Genomic DNA, 20,019 nt, shown 5'->3' with positions numbered 1-20,019 from the left:
AAGATCGACAAATAAATATTTTAATTTTTATATTATACAAAAAATAAGGATCATTACATAAACATTTCAAAGTAAATATTGCGTGAATATATCTCCTTTTTTTTATCTCAAATTATATAAAAAAAGATTTGGATATATATAAAGCTATTTAAATTTAATCTTATATACATAAAGTTTTCTGAAAATCATTTGTAACATTCTGCATAATATTGCATCTAATTTTGTTTATTCATTTATTCTAATGAAAATGCATCCATATACAATATTAATATTAAGAATCTAATTTTTACAATCTTAAATATACAAAATGTCGAAATCTATATATTGAGACGTCTTTAAACTACCTTCTAACTTAACAAAAGCCAAATACCCCCCCGAGAAGAAACTCTTTTATCGAATTATCAGAACAAACGTTCTTGCGTGCTAGGCGCAGTGTCATCGACAAAAGCTCGCGGTTGAGTCGCTAACTACGCGACGCTCGCGGAAAACGTCGGTTTACACGTGTAAACATGCGCACGTTCGCTTGCATAGGACCCGGCTGAGTCGTAAGGCGTATCCATGCACGGGGATAACCGGAGCAGTCGAAGGAGTTGGCTGCTGTTTCACTCGGTCGTTGCGGTTAGGGGAAACACGGGTACTGTTCATCCAGCCTCGCTTGGCGGCGACCCGCTTCCGTCTATTCTCCTTCTCTCTCTCTATGTCTTCCTTCTTTTCGGCATCCTATTCCCTTTTGTAGTACGACAGAACCCTACTTTGACGTGAATTAAATACCCTCGAGACGCTTATGTGCCGACCGTGCGACTCTCTCTCTTTCTATATTTCTCTCTCTCTCTCTCGTTTCCGTCGTCGCGTCGTCGTGAAATAATTATGTCGCTCGTTTCGCAGTCCAGGGGGCAAACGGAATCTCGATGTAACCGCAGTGAAATGTAGTTAACCCCCGGTATCATAACCCGATTACACTCCCTTTCGCGTCTACTTTAGAAAATGTACTAGAATTCTTGAGCAGAATTCTTTCCTTCTAGTAAAGTGTATTTATATAACGCACATTGCTCTCGCGAAAACTTGATGTTCTCTCTCTTTTGTAGTTTTTCATATTTAATATTAACTCTATCGTTATGAAAGAATAAGAATAAATGATATCGTAGTGCAGTTCTCTAAACATGTTAATTTCAATCTAACAATAAGATAAATGATTTACATTGCACATATATTTAACATTGTGACAGGGAGTTTCTATGATAATATCATGGTAAGACTTTTCCATTTATGATCAGGATTATTCACATCGCGCGATGATTCTACATCCAGTTTCCTTTCATGATTTTCTTTCTCGTAAATAGTTTATCTCCTTGTTTTGCGATACCCTATGAATCGGTCTCGCGCTCGAATCCTGCAGTTTTTGCGGCAGATCACGCGTGCGCGCGCTCGTCGTAAAGCTCGTCATAAATGTATCGTGAAAAGTGGAAACGAAAATAGTTTTGACACATCGTTAACCGTTGACTGAGCGCGCGCACACGCCGCGTAAAAGCTCCGTCTCCGCGTATCCCGACTTATAAGAAGCGTCCTGGCCGGTCGCCAGGTCCATTCGCCGATGGCTGCCGCTAGATTTATGTTTGAGTAATATCCGCTACGTATTCGCATGGGGATCGCACGACTACCGCGCATGTGTTCTCGAAATAAAGGACAGGCTTTTGAAACGCGATCGATGTTTAATTCTCGCAAGCTTAGAAAGAAAAACAATTTATTCTGCTAACATAAAAATAATTCATAAATATGAAATAAAGTGTAGTCAAATTATATTTTTTTTTCTTCGATCAACTTCCTTCGTTCAGATCACGGAAACAGAATTTGGTAATATTCTTCACATCTCTTAAAGTTCACATAAAAATAAGTAATAAAAGTATGTGAAATCAAGTACAACCAAATTATATTTCTTCTTTTTTTTTCTCCGATCAACTTCCTTCGTTTGGATCGCGGAAACCGAATTCGGTAATACTCTCCGCGTCTTTTAAAGTTCACCGGAAAAAAATTTGCCGAGCGTGCGGGGTTTCCGCGCTCCGGGTAAAGGGATCGGACCCTTAAGCCAAATCGAAGGAACCAGCTCGAGCGTGAACGAAGAAGTTCCGGGTTCTGCCTTCGGGTTCGAAGTCCCTCTCCCATCTTCCGCGAGCTTCCGCTCGAACGGCGAATAGGACGGCTTGTTACACTGATTTACTTACAGGACCAGTGCTTGGTTCGTTACCTGTCCCCGAGATTCTGTGATATTATAAGGAAGTCAACGCGCGCGCGCGTACGTGGATATAGATAGATATACGGCTGGTTTGCCGCGGGCCCGGAATTTCGTAGCCGGATATATCCGCGGCGCTTCCGGAAACCGGTGAGAGAATGAACTTACCGGCAAATTGAAACGTCAAATTCATTTCGCTCTGGACTTGTTATCGCTGGATATTCCTGGAAACGGATATGGGTTTCCAGCGGAATTCTACTCCTCGAGATCGGCTTTTTATTCGGTTCACGAGACACGCGTTATTTTTCCGCGACGTTATACTTAATTTTCTATTTAATTTTTAACTGTATATATGACGTGTGCGAACAGAGGGCGAAGGTTCACTCCGGCAAAGTGCATTAGGAAGTATCCAAAAATTCATTATGATGATACGTTAATGAAAGACAAAATTTAGGTATATTTTTCCAAAGCACAATGTCACTTATTATTGGATCAGATTGAGTCAAATATATACGGCAATGAAATTTTATTTTGTCACGTTTAAGATAATTTTAACTATCGATATCAAATTCTAAAATTATTCCATCGATATTTCTATTACCTTTATAAATATAGTGTAGCTACTTTCATATTTCTATACTACTAATAATAATAATATTCCGATAATGATACATACGAAGATAATTATTTCTTTTTTTTTTTTTGCACAGTTTTCACAATATATTTTTTGACAATAAACAATATTTAAATACAAAATATTTATGATATTTCTTCTTATTATGACATTTTGGAAAACGTTGCATAATATCTCGCGCATTTCGCGCGGCAAATCAGCCAGGCGACTTCCTCGGGATGGCTCTTCGAGGCTGACCGAACGGTCCATTATCTTCTGGCTCGGTTGCGAGGTAAGAGAACGAGTTGCGTTCTAACGGCTCATCGCCTAGAGCCGCCGAGCGAGCGGCGGCGATGTAAAATGTGCGGCCATAACTATCCAGCTTGGTATATCCTTCGGCAACGTTATCTATCCCCGCGGTTAAGCCAGACGCAGACGTAACGGCGTTCCTTGGCCGACCTAATCCGCAAATCCCGGGACACGTCCCGATCCATTGCGCCGGATATCCCTCGCGCCGGTGAAAGAGCTCGCCGCCGGCAGCTTGCGGCGAAAGCACTCGGCCGAAGCTATCCCCCTTCGTCATTGATACAACCTTGACTCTTCCTTGGTTACAAGGGGGAAGAGACGTAGCTGACGTCGACGATAATGATGCGTCGTCTCGCATCGCCGAGTTAGAAGATCCGGCCCTTTCAATCGCACTTGGCGCAACTTCCTCTTTGTGCCCTCTTTTCGCTGCAAACGGGAATAGATGTTTGTCTCATTTCAAGCGCGAAAACTGTACCTACAAAGAACACTCTCGAGATAACACACTGGTGAAAATAATGCAGACGTAAAAAAAATTGCACGCTTATTTCGCCGAGAAAGCGCTTGCTAAAATGGTAAAAGATATATCTGCCATTATATTTCTTGAAAAGACATTAAATTTAAAGTTTGAAAAATATGTATAAAATATATTGATGCGAGCAATTATCTACATACATACATGTATGTATAATTTATTTTTTAAAAATTTAATAAACCGTGTAGAGATTATATATCTCCTTGGAACTTGCAACAAGTTCCAATTAACAGATCAAATTAAACAGAGAACTTAGGCAAATAAACATTATTTACTCTTTATGCAATTCGTACTTTCCAAGATCCGCAATATATATCTGCCAGTGTCAGCGTTTATCATAGTCACAGTCGCAAGCTTCCGGAAGCGGAAGCCGGTTGCGAAGGTTAAACGCACACGTGTGCGGCGGTGTACATGCGCGCGAAATTAAGAAACTTTTAATTAACCTCTTCTCTCTCATCTCTCTTCCCCTTGCGTCTGAGACATACCGTGTAATCTTCTCCCTTTCGCTTTTCCCGTGTAACACACGATTTACAGACTTCGATTAATGCGCGCGCGTAGAAACGCGCGTCGCACTTTCGTCCTCCTTGAGGAACTCGTGGATCCTTATCTCCCGGGCGTGAGAATTACGCGGAAGTTGTTGGCGCGAGATGAGTTCGACCAAATAACTTCTGATCTCGAAGGCGTGTAGTTACTTACAACGCGCTCCCGGAACGAGTTTAGTCGGGCGAGCGAGCAAGCAAACGGACAAACTTCGCGAATCGATGCTATCGGCTGCTGCTCGTCGATGAGATTAATCGATAGTAATGTCGTAAAGAGAGCAACGTCGCGGTTATTAGCTCGGCAAGTCGGCTTAATGGCATACCTAGCTTCGAGTACTCGACTCGCTCGCAACTATAAAGCACATTCCGCCTTCTCTCTCTCTCTCTCTCTCCTTCTCATTTTACTCTCTGTGTTGTCCTTTCCTCCTCTTCGTCTCCTTCGTTGTCCTGCTTTCGTAGAACTAGTCGTGCATTTGCAATTCTGATAAAGCAAGTGCGCTCCTAGAACACAAGCGAGAACGCCAATGTTAAGCAGTATCTACATCGGTCAATATTGTTGCAAGGTATTGTAAATTCAACAACGTTCATTTAAATATACTTGGTGGCCAAATGTTCTATGCCCGTCGAATTTCATTTCTTCATGTAATGTCATTTTGATAAATTTAAGATTTTATTCTCGGAATATAAATTAAATATGTAAAACTTTTTTTAAAAATTAAAATTAAATTTTTTTCTAAATCTTTCATTCGTGATACAGAAATTTACGTACATACGCATGCATACATACATATATAATTATATACATATAAATAATTATCAAGTCTTTCGAATAAAATGGAATAATATACGTTTATCATAAAAAAATACCTTTTTGTTAGCAGCGACAAAATTAGTATACACTAGTGTTTATTGTAGAAAATTATTTGTACACTGGCGAATCTGCGAGAAACTCGGAGAAAGAAAGAAGAAAGGGGGAAAGCGATTAAATAGTCTTTAGACACTATATCAGACAAAACGTATAATATATACGGAATAACTAGAACTCCGATTAAAAATGCTCCCCTAAGAGAGGCGCGGAATGAGAAGGAGCTCTAAATTAATATTCTACTGAACTCAAACAAGCGCTCAGAAATTCTCCTTGGATGGACTAAGGAACTCGCTGTGGCTGTCTCGAGGGTCTCATTAAGAGATTTTGGCCAAGCCAAGATGGGCTGCGGTTATTGCAGTTTCCTGCATTAATTAGTATCCATGACAGACGATAGGCTTCGCGCGCTAATTACTTGTTTTGTCAACATGGTCATTAGCCTTCATTTCGATTTGCTCCAAGTATATTTATTATTACGGCACGGAAAACAGAATTCTCTCATGGTTTCATGTCTTTACATTGATTTATAATGTTATTTTACGTTATCGAAATTATTGAAAATTTATTCAAACTTAATTTCTTCAAATCAAATCTTTAAATTTCCTCATAATGTCCGTGTAATTCTATATCTTGTATATAAAATATTTTATATCTAAATATTTATATCTGTACATAAAAAAGGGAAGAATTATTATACTTAAATATTATATTCAAAAAAGTTAAATACATTTAAAGTGAGCGATATATTTTTCTACTTAAAAAGTAATAAATTACGTTCTTAATCAAAAAAATGCAATTAATATATAAATAATTTATCTTCAAAATTAGATATGCAAAAACTAATGTATGTAATGAATACTCCACAATTGGCGAAAATATTGAAAATCGAAAATACGATAAATAAGATAATAATTACTTGAAAAAAACTGTGATGTAAAAACACCTGTTATTTATCTCTCTTCGAGATTTCAAGTATTCATCAATCTGGGTATATCCTTTAGTACACCACTCGTTTCGCAAATGAGTACCGTGATTTTCACGTGCGGCGCATTGAGATTCGTCGGAGGACGAGGACCCTCCAAGGTCCTCCCCGAGCATGAAAGGCGCAAAAAGGGAAGCGTCGCGCGCCCTGTACTTAGTGTAGCGCCGCAGTCTAATCAGTCGACGGTGAATCGATGGGTTTAATTAAGGAAACGTCTTACGGCTCGGTTGTAAAGCCCGGAATGTACACATATATATGTGTGTATTTGTGTATGTATGCGTGTGACACAGGTGCACGCAGCCGCCAAGCCCTTTGCATGTGCCTACAGTTTCGACGTTTTCGTACGTGTACACACACACTCATATATATATATATATATATATATATATATACACAACGAACGTGGCGTAAATTCGGCGCTCATTCCGGCTGCTTCGCGAAATATCTAAGCACCTATCGACTTCCTACCGGTATTTCACAGTACCTTAGGTGACTTCCACCATCTTGCCACTTGCGTGATGTATTGTTACTTTCTCTTATGGACAGAATGCTCTTCAGAATTATTAAATATTTATATGTACATTATATTAATAATAAAAAAAAATCATGTGTTCTATCATTTTGCAAATCTCAATATTATATAAAAATATCAGCATTTTTTGTCTATAGATTTTTTAAGCAGTTTCGAGTCAACTATCCCTTAATAAAATTCATTTCATAAAATATATAGCTTAATTGAGAAATTATAGTGTCTCACTTTTGGCTGATTTTTTGTTATTTTCGTCTATTGTTCTAGTTTGCTCCTAAATTTTTTTCATCAAACAAAATTAATTAATCTTCTCCACAGGCATTTTACGCTCTCTCAAATACTATGACATTTTAATCCAATTTATTCTATTTTAGTAGGAATCATGTTTCTCGAAAAAGTTTTTATTTTAATTACAAATTTTTATTTCTATGTCTGTTGAGATTTTTGTTAAAATCTAGATTAAAATCTGTCCGCACTTGCGAGTTACAATATTAAAACCATACGTGGATCGCAATTACGATCGTCGTCTTTATTACGTTCCATTATATCGCGACCCCATCAAGTTTTTCTCCTCGGGAACGCGAATGGATAAGCCTCTCGCCCGTCAAATTACATCAAGATCATCGTGAAGCCTTTACAGAACTTTGTACCGGGAATGATTTGATGCGACGGGACAGCGGATTGAGTTATTAGATTGGCTCCCGCCCAATCCTATCGCGATAGAGAACGACAGCTATTAACACGCGTCGATCGTCCGTGTGCGAGCGAGATGAGATGAGGCGCGCGCGCGCGTGCGTGCGTGCGTGCGTGCGTGCATGCGTGCACATATGCACGCGTGCACGAAGTCGATCCCGTGACCGTCGCTCTCCACTTTCCCACGAAACATCCCACGTGGCGCGGAGAAGACGAAGAGGAACACGCGGAGGGCTAATCCGCTTAGATCTCGCCCGACACGCAACGTGGTGCAACGTCTCGCTTGAACGTCCGACACGCAATCACGCGGCACGTCCGCGTGTGCGGCGAACCGCCACCGACCGCGCGTCGTGGAAATCGTGGAAAATTGTGATTTGCACGCCCGTCACACGCCGGTTTCGGCCGATGATTCATCGACTAATATATAGGAGAGAGGAAAGAGAAAAAAGGAGGGAGGCTAATTTCGAAGCACTTTCCGGATATCAGAGCATATTATGTCGATGACGAATGGGGTGTGTATTAATACATCACCGCAAACCATCTCGTAATTGAATCCGCGCGCTATATTAGGGATTCTTTAATTATATCATAGCAAGAGATCTGGGATCGAAATACTATCCTGAAATGATTGTTGCAGATATAAATTGATATATAATATATTTGTATTATATAAGGGCAAGGGATTTTCAATGTCAAAATTTTTCTCAATTTCTTATAATTTCATTTAGTATTAACAATTGATACAAACTAGGAGATGAACATTTCGATAATTAACTCGGTTTGTCGAATTTGCTGAATTTCTAATTAAACCATTTTTCCTCTTTCTCCTGTCACCTCCCGCCCAGTGATCTGCCGAGTTTTTTTTGTATACGCAGAATGCAATTTCGCGATGATTCAATACGTGAAAAAGTCGACGCGTTCGTTAGAGTCGATCCCCATTGAAAATTTCGTTAATTAAAAATTATTATTTCGAACGTTGTTTTGAACAAGTGCGTCGCGTTATTGAGAGAACCGCATTTCAGCATCGATACGATCGCCATGCGGTGATCTGATCGTTAAATATTTTTCTGAGGGAGAGCGTTATTAGTAGACCTCAATATCCTGCGCCAACCGGTGCCTTCGGGGTGTTCCGCGTAGTTTGATGCCGGATATGAGCAACCAATGTCACGATCCTGTCGACGACGACGACGACGATAGACGCGCGATACGAGCAAAACTTTTCGGCCACTCTGGCAGCTGTCGTTTGTTCACGAGGGTGCGAAGTTATTCTTAGAATTAATCAGCTTTTCGGACGTCCGCCCTTTGTGTCAATTGCTTTTTCACGCGTTAATATTTTCAGGATTTTGTGTGTGATTCGGAAGAAACGCAAAGGACACGTATAAAATAATGTATAAATCGAATCTAACGCGCAACAAAGAGTAAAATTGAATCATGGAAATGGAAGACAATATAATATTCCGATATGTGATGCACAAGGCCGAAAGCTACCAATATATTCCATATCGCGTAATGCTAAAATAATCAGATCATGGTTGCGTTGAACATACATGCCATATCGTACCCGCTAATTATATGGTACACGTTAATTACGTATAATTTCTCCGTATTTACCAATCTCATGATAAGCCGACCCTACTACGCTTTCCATCCGATCAACCCATGTTCCTGCTTATATAATGCCGCATCCGGGATTCTCAATGCGTCGAACAATTTGTTATCGTAGCACATCCCATGAGAAATAAAAATACAATATAATGCTAAATTCCTTTTCATCAGAATTTATCATCAAAAGCTCGGTGTGTATTTTTCCATTTTTCTCAATCAAAGTGCTACAAGTGCTATAGATCCACGTTAGTGAAAAGTATAAATTTTATCGTTTAACGAAACGCACTTATGAAACTGATTTATTGACGCGCCAAACAAATCGTATCAATCGTATATATATATCTTTGTACGTGTGTGTTGTAAATACGCGTGTTGCTGTTAAAGCGCATGATATCGACGCCGAAAGTAATTGTACATGTAGCCATGCTTTTAAACGCGCAAACAAAACGACAAGCATTACCGCAAACAATGGCTGACAATAGGTGCGATCGGTTGAGAGCTGCTTCCACTTGCGGCATGATTGGCGCATGCGTTTCGAAATTAAGAGTCGTTAGTTGGATAACTATCGACTGGCAAAATAACCGACCACACCGCATGCGTACAGGAAATAGATCGGCAGCGGTGCGAAGCGGCGAGACCCACGTTTCCGGCCGCCACTCTGCTCGATCACAAGGTCCGCCGTGAATATTGTATGCGGCAAACGCGTGTCGACTTCCATCTACTCGCGTGTGTGTACATATATATCTATAGAAAAGGGAGTAAGAGGGAGATAGAGAGAGAGATATATAGGCACGCCTTTGCGTTTCACGCGTCGGTTCACGTCGCGCCTGGACGACCGGTTTATATCGACATTGATGTCTCAATTAGAAGCAGCTGGCCTCCCCCTTCTCCGGAAAGGGGCCCCGGAGTGTCCATTAAGGGAGTCCTTCCTTAACCCTATGATTTCGTTCGCCCTCCCGCGGAGCCCTGTAATTAGCGATCGAGTATCGATGTTAGTATGCGGCGCGTCGACGAGGAGGAAAAGGGAAGAAAAAAAATAAATAAACACCGGGAAGAGGATGTGTCGGACGTGAGTCGAATGAAAAGGAAGTCCCGCGCCAAAATTGTAATTAATATCGCCGAATGTCGTTGCATAACATTCCCATTTTTTCAAGAGCGGCGAATTTTATGTGACTTACGTTACATAGTTTTGATCGATATTTATCTTGAAAATTAATTTTGTAGTTTTTTTTGTAAATGAATTTTATCCAATTGTATCAATTAGATAGATATACAATTTTTGTATTACACGTGCAGGCAAAGTGGCACTTTGTGTGCGTGTTTTCTATGCGGAAAGCGGCCGATTTCCCACGCCGCAAGATGGCGGCGTGCGATCGGCCACCTCGCGCACAGAAAACGCGCACAAAGCCACTTGTGCCTGCACTTGTAATACAAAATAGTATCACGTGTGGATTGACAATTGTTCACTCGTGTGGGGTGGTCCATCCCCCGCACTCGTGATCAATTGCCAACTTTCCGCACTTGATACACAATATACTATTGGACATATCAATTTTTAAACAAATAACGATTTAATTTGGAGATATATAAAAATAAGACTTTCATGATTACTTATGATATATCTTTTTCGTTATTAGTTTAACCGAGAGCAAATAAAGATTGCAAGAGAGAGAGAGGAAATAAATGAATGCCGCGGAAAAGAAGAAGCAAACACGCGTGAAAATAAAAGCGGAATAAAAGCGCCTCCGCGAAATTTATACAAGCGCTACCGGATTACGTTTTAAGTTGCGCGAGAGAGGCGAGCTTTCGCCACAGCTGTAAAGAATTCACCCGGCTTGTTTGTCCGACACGAGAGTGGCTCGCGTGTCAAGAATAATCAGCCACGATAAAACCGTCAATGAAACCACGCGGTTTTACCGTCGATTAAAACGGTTATTACGACCGATATATAGTGAAACACGTTCACACCATTGCTCTCTTATATTATACAGGTGCACGCACGATAAACACAAGGGTTGCGTTCACAGAATTGAATCGTTTTAAGTATAATACAGATTAAAAAATCAAAATGTTAGTACAACAATAAAACGATAAATATATTTTTTTTCAATATAAATATTTTTAATACACGCGTTGAAATAACAGCCAAAGGCGTATCAAAATTGACACAGATATGCAAAATCGATAATATTTTTATTTCTCCATTAGAGTTACCTACGTGTTTTATCATAAAGCCGGATTTTCATCAAGAGACTTTCGAATTAAAGGGGAATGTATTTTATTTGTATTGTGTTCAACACACCTTTTTCGAAACATTTTCTTTTTGCATTTTAAATTGCATTACTGTTGCGTTAGATACTTTATATAAATTCGAATTCAAATATAAATATCCGTCACTGTTTCGACTTTTATATCACGCTTAGGGTATTAAATATGAATACGCGACGGCTGATTGCAATTAGAGGCAAATCCGTTATGCAATTTGCGGAATTATTTCCGGACGTTATGTTGGCCATACGCAGAGCAGATATACGGGTGCAGAGAGCTAATGGAGCAGAGAGCTAATGGAAGAGATAGAGATAGAGAGAGAGAGAGAGAGAGATAGGATGGTTGAGAGATAGAGGGAGGGGTCAGGCCGAAATGCAAAGCCGCTAATCTGATTCGGAGGCTCACGGAAGGCGAGGCGGTGTAGCTTCTGACCCGGTGGCTTCATCTGGCCCGATGTGGCACGCGGATTCCCGTCAATTATACATTATAAACAGTCATAAATATGCAAACTCGCCGCACCGTGCTGCCGTCCGGAGGTGCGGCGATTGCGGCCGTCGCACCGCGAGCATCTCCCACGCGGATTTGCAGCTTCGCTTTCTGAGTTTCCACGTAAAAGCCGCCGCGCGATCATGAGAGGGTTCGTATTACTTGGATATAACTAACGCGCAAAAAGCCGCGGCTCGTTAATTACATCCTAGAATCCCGTCTTAATTCCGATGACAGGTTCCTCGTCGAAATTGATTATTACATGTCTCAGAGTGCCGCAAAGTAGGAAATTTCAAACACCTTCTGCAACGATTAAGCCGTCTATTTATTCGGCAAATTTTTTATTACAATAATTGCAACTTGCGCGAATTGATATTTAACCCTTAGTCCCGACTCATCGGTCGTTTGTGACCCAAACGAAATTTCAAAGTGCTGTCATTTTTGAAAACGGGTACGGAATGATATCTTCATTTGGCTTAAAGTTATGATATTTTAAGTGAACAAGTGATTTTTCCTTAGGTACCTCCATTTCTTAATAACAAACTATATAAAAAAATAATTTTTATCGAAATATTATGATTGGGACTTCAAGTTGAAGGTTGCAAGAAGCTCCATGAATTTCTTCAGATTTTTTAAAGCGTTTTTACTGATCCAAATAACGCAAAGACGCAAACGACCCATAAGTCGGGATTAAAGGTGCCGAAAAGAACCGTCGGGACTAAGGGTTAAACAATAGAAAAAAATATTATTATATATCAGGTTCCTCGCCGAAATTGATTATCACATGTCTCAGAGCGCAAAGTAGGAAATTTTTCAAACACCTTCTGCAACGATTAAGCCGTCTATTTATTCGGCAAATTTTTTATTACAATAATTGCAACTTGCGCGAATTGATATTTAACCCTTAGTCCCGACTCATGGGTTGTTTGTGACCCAAACGAAATTTCAAAGTGCTGTCATTTTTGAAAACGGGTACGAAACGATATCTTCATTTGGCTTAAAGTTATGATATTTTAAGCGAACACGTGATTTTTCCTTAGGTACCTCCATTTCTTAATAACAAATTATATAAAAAAATAATTTTTATCGAAATATTATGATTGGGACTTCAAGTTGAAGGTTGCAAGAAGCTCCATGAATTTCTTCAGATTTTTTAAAGCGTTTTTACTGATCCAAATAACGCAAAGACGCAAACGACCCAAATGAGTCGGGATTAAAGGTGCCGAAAAGAAACGTCGGGACTAAGGGTTAAACAAGAATAGAAAAAAAATAAAAAATAAAAATTGTTTTTGATAATCGAATTGTATCGTTATATAAATTATAGGTATCAGGTATTATATATCAGGTTCCTCGCCGAAATTGATTATCACATGTCTCAGAGCGCAAAGTAGGAAATTTTTCAAACACCTTCTGCAACGATTAAGCCGTCTATTTATTCGGCAAATTTTTTATTACAATAATTGCAACTTGCGCGAATTGATATTTAACCCTTAGTCCCGACTCATGGGTTGTTTGTGACCCAAACGAAATTTCAAAGTGCTGTCATTTTTGAAAACGGGTACGGAATGATATCTTCATTTGGCTTAAAGTTATGATATTTTAAGTGAACAAGTGATTTTTCCTTAGGTACCTCCATTTCTTAATAACAAACTATATAAAAAAATAATTTTTATCGAAATATTATGATTGGGACTTCAAGTTGAAGGTTGCAAGAAGCTCCATGAATTTCTTCAGATTTTTTAAAGCGTTTTTACTGATCCAAATAACGCAAAGACGCAAACGACCCATAAGTCGGGATTAAAGGTGCCGAAAAGAACCGTCGGGACTAAGGGTTAAATAAGAATAGAAAAAAAAAAATAAAAATTGTTTTTGATAATCGAATTGTATCGTTATATAAATTATAGGTATCAGGTATTATATATCAGGTTCCTCGCCGAAATTGATTATCACATGTCTCAGAGCGCAAAGTGTGAAAGGATTGTGAAGGAAGCGTGTAAATCGATTCGGAAGCTCTTATACCGGTAGACCGTCTTTACCATATCGATAACGCCATAAAGCGAACACAAAGGGACGCAAGACATACCGATGTCGAGACAAAGTGCGGGAGGGTCACGAATCGACTACGATGTCTGCCAAATCGAAGGGGATAGACCTTACAACCGGACGGAGGGTGACGGCAGAGGAGAACAACGGCAGTTAGCCTACTATCTAGCATGTTTATGGTAATTCGGGCCATCCCGCGCTGACCCGGGAGTAGCATGCATATACATCAGGTTGCCTCACTTTGACGCCGATCCATCCCCGGTTTCTCTCTCTCTCTCTCTCTCTCTCTCGTGCATCGCCGCCCTCAGTATTCCCAACGGAGATCAAACATCGCCCGACACTCTCCGTTCTCCCTCGTTTCCACCCCTTTTCGTCCATTTTCCTGCGCCTGACTCTCCCTACTCCGGGTTTCGCTCTTTCGAACTTCCGGCTCGCCCTTCGCGACATTCTCGCGAGAGTTACGCAATTTGGTCGACGGCCAACGTTTCCATCGGGTGCCGGAACAAAAGGTCGAACAAAGAGACGAGGCGACGTTAGAAATTTCGTCCCGCCGGGATCCTTCCGGAATTCGCTCTCGCGCTTCCGACAGCGGCTGTGAATTTTCCGTTATGGCGCTCGTAGCGAAAATTTTGAAGGGAATGTCGCAAACGACCGCACATTTTTTCGCGACCCTTCCATCCGTCCGACTGCATTTTTGTCGTAGATTCTTTCGACCCGCCGATTTTATCGAAGTTTGTATACGTATGTGTCAGAAGCAGGAAGACGAAATTTGCGACTTTTTATATCTCTACATTGTGTATTATTTATAATCATAGCGATAATTTATATAACGATACAATTCAATTATTAGACAAAATTTTTATCTAACAATTTTTATTCTTTTCTATTCCTATTTTTAAATTCCTCATTTATAATCGTAGCGATAATTTATATAACGATACAATTCGATTATCAGAAACAATTTTTATTTGTTTTTCTATGCTTGTTTAAATATCAATTCGCGCAAGTTGCAATTATTGTGATAAAAAATTTGGCGAATAAATAAACGGCTTAATCGTTGCAGAAGGTGTTTGAAATTTCCTACTTTATCGTGTTGTACTTTTGCCCCATGAATCGTAACAATCGCGCAAATTAGAATAGTGAGAAGTGGTAAACGCCTTTGTGCAAGGAAACTGTTTCCTCCTTCCCTATCCCTCCTATGCAAATCTCGTTTACAGGCAAATTTTCGGAACGTATTAAGCGGACAAACAGCGAGAGAGCGAACTTGTTGCTTGTGTTTGCAACTTTCTGTCAATGCTTTAACGAGTTTTCGCAGGGGCGCGATCGTAGATAGACATGCGCGCGAAGAAGTTCTCTCCGCTTTTCTTTCCTGTCATTCTTGTCTCTTTAATCTAAACGCGCTTTCAAGACACTCGATCTCTCTTCCCGAGCCTCTTTATCCACTTATCAGTCGTTGCCGTCGGGCGAGATCACAGGGAACGTCTCGATGTCGCCTTCGGCAAAGGGGTAGCTTCACCCCTTTACCGGACTATCGAGCCGGCTGTAATTCGCCGACCCGTTTGATCGACTCTCTTCCGTTCGAAATCTCTCGCGTGCGCTCGCCGGCTCCCTTTGAAGCCCGCAGTGATCCGTGATCAAGATCAAGGTAAAAGTGTGGCTCTTTTGAGACGAGTAATCTCTTGAGAAATTCAACCCCCTTCCGAATATATCGATTCCGCGATCTCTTGACCGGTTAACCGACGACGTATCGCGGTAACCAGTTTGACGTTTAACTTTGATGTAGTAGCCTGCCAAATAAAACGATGGCAGACGAATAGAGCGACTTGATCAAAGTCGTCAATTTGGATTTGTGCCTTGCAAAATTAATATAATTTCGCGGAGAGATTCCGCGTGAGTATATAAATGATATTCAATTTTATATTATTCTAATTAATGAGTTTAAATGAATTTAAAAAATTCGATTTTTATTATAAATATTATATCGTAATGTCGATAAAAATCCTTAAAACGTTAGGCCATTAATACTCATTAACGATCTCAGGGAGTTATAATATAAAAATAAAACTATATAGTTAATTTATCGATTTCTTCTAATTGCTGTTTGATAATTAATAGCATCAATGTAATTAAGAGAAATTTGTGGACACGACGAGACAAATTTCAAACTTCGAAATCGAAAGGTAAATAAAATGCGATCGACTCTGTGTGGGCGCCGTAACCACGCTCGTTGTCCGCGAAGTGAATTTGCGGTAAAGCCGGCGACACTGACCGCAAAGTTTGTTAGTCGCTCCATCTAAAGTTCTCGTCGCAAGCTCACATTGTTGCTCGCACGTAGCGTCATTTCCGATCGTTCGCTTTCCCAACGGGATCATTCTCTTCGAAACGAAGGACCACAAATTCTTAAGGAGGCAGTCATCATGATAAAACTTAATCTTATTTAGGATGAAAGATATGATAACGAATTTTTCATAAATTTTTTCCGATTATTTAGCATTAGTCTCTTATTGTGTAGAATTATAAAAGACACATAGATTGAATAAAATATAATTTATAAAAAATACAAACAAAAATTTAAATAATATTTTTACGAGGTACACGCCTATAATATAATGCATATATAGCTACGTATATTTAAAATCAATTTTTTTCTATAAAAATATTCCTGCGCTAGTTTGATCTTGCTATAAATTTTTGAAAGCAAATTAATTTCCTCGAATTGTATCTTTCGCACTTCGCGGAAATAAAAATCGTCAAAGAGCCCCTCGGGCAACGTCAGCTAAACTTTCTACCCGCGTAAGCGTCGTGTAAGCAGTTCTAAAACGACCAGCAGCAACACGAACTGGATTCACCGTGGAAGATCGTGTCCGGCACGGTCGTCGTCGCTAACGAGAAAATTAGCCATTTGTGACCATACACACATACACACATACACATAGAACCACAGAATCGTCCGTTGCTTTCGAGCTCTCGCGAGCGCTCCGTAATTGCGCGAAACTCGCGTGGACGATGGCGAAATCGCGTGTATTGCCGTATCATTTCATCGAGATAGCGAGCTGATTCGGATTCCATGATGGTCTCACCGGGAGGAACGCCAAGGGGTTTTCAGAACGGATGGAATTTTGCAGTAACGCAAAAACAAACTCACGAGAGCACGAAGCGTAACCTATCCTTCCGTTAAGATTTCAAGTTACGATCGAAATCTTTTACGATGCACGCCTACAGGTAGCAAGTGAAATTAATAATATTAAAAAAAATAATACCGACAGCGCGCGCGGAATTACGACCCTTTTAATGGCGTGAATTACACCTAGTTGTGCTAGACTTATTACAGGCACGACACAATAACTCTTGTCTAAACGAAGCTGTTGCTAGAAATAATGCCGTTTATAATTTCGCGTATATACGACAGTTGCATTTTATAAAGGCTAAAGTGAGTTATTAGTTTGAGGATGACTTTTGAGGCTGTTAATTTATATATAAAAAAATACAAAGATGTTATATTTAATTATTGAATAATTAATGTATTTATAAAGATGGTTTAATTGATTAGTACATAGTTGTTGCGTATATTTTCTCTTAGGTATTAGGATCTTACGATCCGTGTAGAGATAAATGTGTTTATCTGACTCATGGCGCGAGTTTATCCGGATAAACTGATTGGAGTACAGAAGCGAGGAGTGTCTACATGATTAAACTTCCGTTATCGAGATTAACTCTCCGAACATCTTACATTCGAATGTCTTCCAAGTTAAGCACGCTTATAGTTTCTCTGTGTCTCGTGCATAATTTATGTGCATTTATGAACAAAGACTATTATACAAACATTTAAACAATAATATTTTTTACAGCAATTTAAGTGAACGCTCTTTGATTTTTTTGAAGAATATTTTCAATAAAAAAATTTTATTTTACGAAAATATATAATTTCAGATTTCATGATAAAGTTCTTACGTATAAATATGTATCTCTATAATGTTTAATTAATATTCATGGTAAAATATGAATATAATAAAATATAAAATGCAACATGCGCGATAAGGATGCAAAAATATAGTGTAAATGTCTGATGTGAAAAATATCACATTAATTGCGGCAACTCTCTCATTCGTTTTGTCTGTGTGAAAATATAAAAAGTATAATTTTATAGGCATCGTATATGCACGTTAGAAAAATGTGTTCAATTATTTGGCACGGAAGGACGTCTGCGTTTTTCGACGGGGATTTTTCGGTCGCGATTCCATGGAGAAAATCCGTGCGTTTGGTTGCGGGATAGAAGGAACGGAGGAAGCGGTTTTGACGTTCGTTTTGCACGGTGGATTTACCGATGCGTTATTTCGCAAATGGCGAGCCATTTGTCGCTCTTGCAGCTCGGACCTCGACTCGCACTATGTCATATCACGCCTGGCTTCGTGTATCCAATGCGCGAGTGTTTTCTCTATTTCCTACCCATCTCGCATCTGTTGGCTGTTTTTAGTCCGCGCTTTTTTTCGCTGGCACCGGGAGATTTTGACGAGCGATTCGTCATAAATTAATCCTTCGATCATTTGTCGGTCGTTTGTTTATAACCTTGATCGATCAGAATCAGTTAAACTTTAGGCGTTTAATCGGCGTGAAATTCAATTTCTACTTTTTCCATTAAGAAATTATCAGTCAACGAGAGTCAATATCGATTATGTAACAATAATTAAATTTTACCGGATGAATAAACTTGAGAAAAGTTTATTCTTAGAATTTTTCTCTCTCTCTCTCTCTCTCTCTCTCTCTCTTCCACACATTGATATTAAAAATTTCTCACATGACTTTGAATTTACAAATATTTTCAGTATTTTCTTTCGTTTCTGATTCGTATGATGATATTAATATTTCAAAATTTTTATATGATTTGTACAAAATTGTTAAAGTATTTAAACGTAAAAAAGCATCACAAACTATGATCTTAAATTTATAGTGTACTATATTTATGTGTAGTTTAACTTACGCATAGGTATTATTAGTTGTCAAATTTTACAAAAAAAGTTCATGTTGGCACGCATAAATTATAAATACCAGAATTTTTTATAAATTATATTATCAAAGTACATATGCGTTAAATAATTTGCGCGTTGCAACAAGCAAGAGAAAGCAAAAGAGAGAAGAGAGAATATATTATATCACATTCGGTCTTGGCGTTTTGCTGCGTCTAGAGCTCTTGTTTATGCGCAGTCACCTTACGTTGTCATTCGCACGGCTTAAATAGGAAGATATCGGCTCGAGACGCTCCTGTGTCACGTAGTATTACTTTCCGAAACTCGATCAGTGTCTATTATTACATTTTGCGATCAGTTCATATAACTTTAATAATTTCGCGAACAGTACTCAAGAGTATCGCGGTTACAACTATTTAATTCGAATAATGAAAAAAGCACATCGATTTTTAGTACGCGTGATTTATGCATTATAAACGCACGCAATACTGATATTTGAATAGTCTATCGCGTCCTAATTAACTCAATTTTATGGTGTAATCGTACGGTGAAGTGAAGTTTCTAGTTTCGAACTTTCCGATTATTAATCGAATGTCGCTATAGAAAACAGATCGATGTAGAACTGACAAGCAAAATACGTATCCATTTAATTGATAAATGTGCTCATAATTGCGAGACTTAATATTTAATCATACAGCATAAATTATGCTTTAATATATTAAGATACGCACCTCTCCTCCCATTTCGCGAAACTTATTTCGATGAATTTATTGCGCAAACAATCAGTTACGAAAAGGGCGATCATATTTCCAGTATTTCACTCCGCGGAATGTATCTTTAATCAATTTATTTATTTATATCATTGTACAACGGTAGAATCGTCGTATTTTAAAATAAGCGAATGTGCCAGTTCTTATTCAAAATGCAGAAAGTATACGAAAGTGTGGTTTAAGGAGCAACAGGTGCAGCATCGCCGCGACGCGGCAACTTTGACGTGCCGCGCAATTTTTCGACGTCATTCCACCGTTCGATATTCGTCATCGCGCTAATTTACGAGGCATCGCGAATGCGGATCGCAGCTTCATTGACCGTATAATATTCGCGTTATTCTCTTGCCATGATGTAGCAAAACGCGCGTTTCGTAATAACATCACGGATTAAAATCAGAGTGCCGTGTAAAGTGCGATTATAATAATTAGTCCACGCGTGAACATAAACATGTTTTCGCGAGTGATTATATGTGAGATTCCATGCATATAAGCATGCAGTAGAAAAGAAAAAGGCTAGGAAGGCATCGGGCGATGACAAAGCAACTACAAGGTGATTGCTTTATTTTTTATTTGTTACTTGTAGGAACATCATTACTT

General features: G+C 39.2%; 1 protein-coding gene across 2 annotated transcripts in view; it reads left to right on the top strand.

Moving 5' to 3' along the window:
* pxb (putative Hedgehog signaling attenuator pxb) overlaps positions 1-20,019 on the top strand; it is a 393,744-nt gene that overhangs the window by 91,423 nt on the left and 282,302 nt on the right. Inside the window, exon 1 of one of the 2 annotated variants that reach the window (XM_029316242.2) lies at positions 18,984-19,972. The exons of the other annotated variant lie outside the window; for it this stretch is intronic. The gene's annotated coding sequence lies outside the window, so the exon portion shown is untranslated. Of the gene's footprint in view, positions 1-18,983; positions 19,973-20,019 lie in introns of those variants that run through there. 2 annotated transcript variants of the gene reach the window in all.

The sequence above is a fragment of the Nylanderia fulva genome, unplaced genomic scaffold (genome assembly GCF_048542155.1).
Source record: "Nylanderia fulva isolate GAGA-0341 unplaced genomic scaffold, ASM4854215v1 Scaffold6, whole genome shotgun sequence".
In the NCBI taxonomy this organism is placed as follows: Eukaryota; Metazoa; Arthropoda; class Insecta; order Hymenoptera; family Formicidae; genus Nylanderia; species Nylanderia fulva.
The sequence above is the reverse complement of the archived record's forward strand: the minus strand, read 5'-3'. Positions and strand labels throughout refer to the sequence as shown.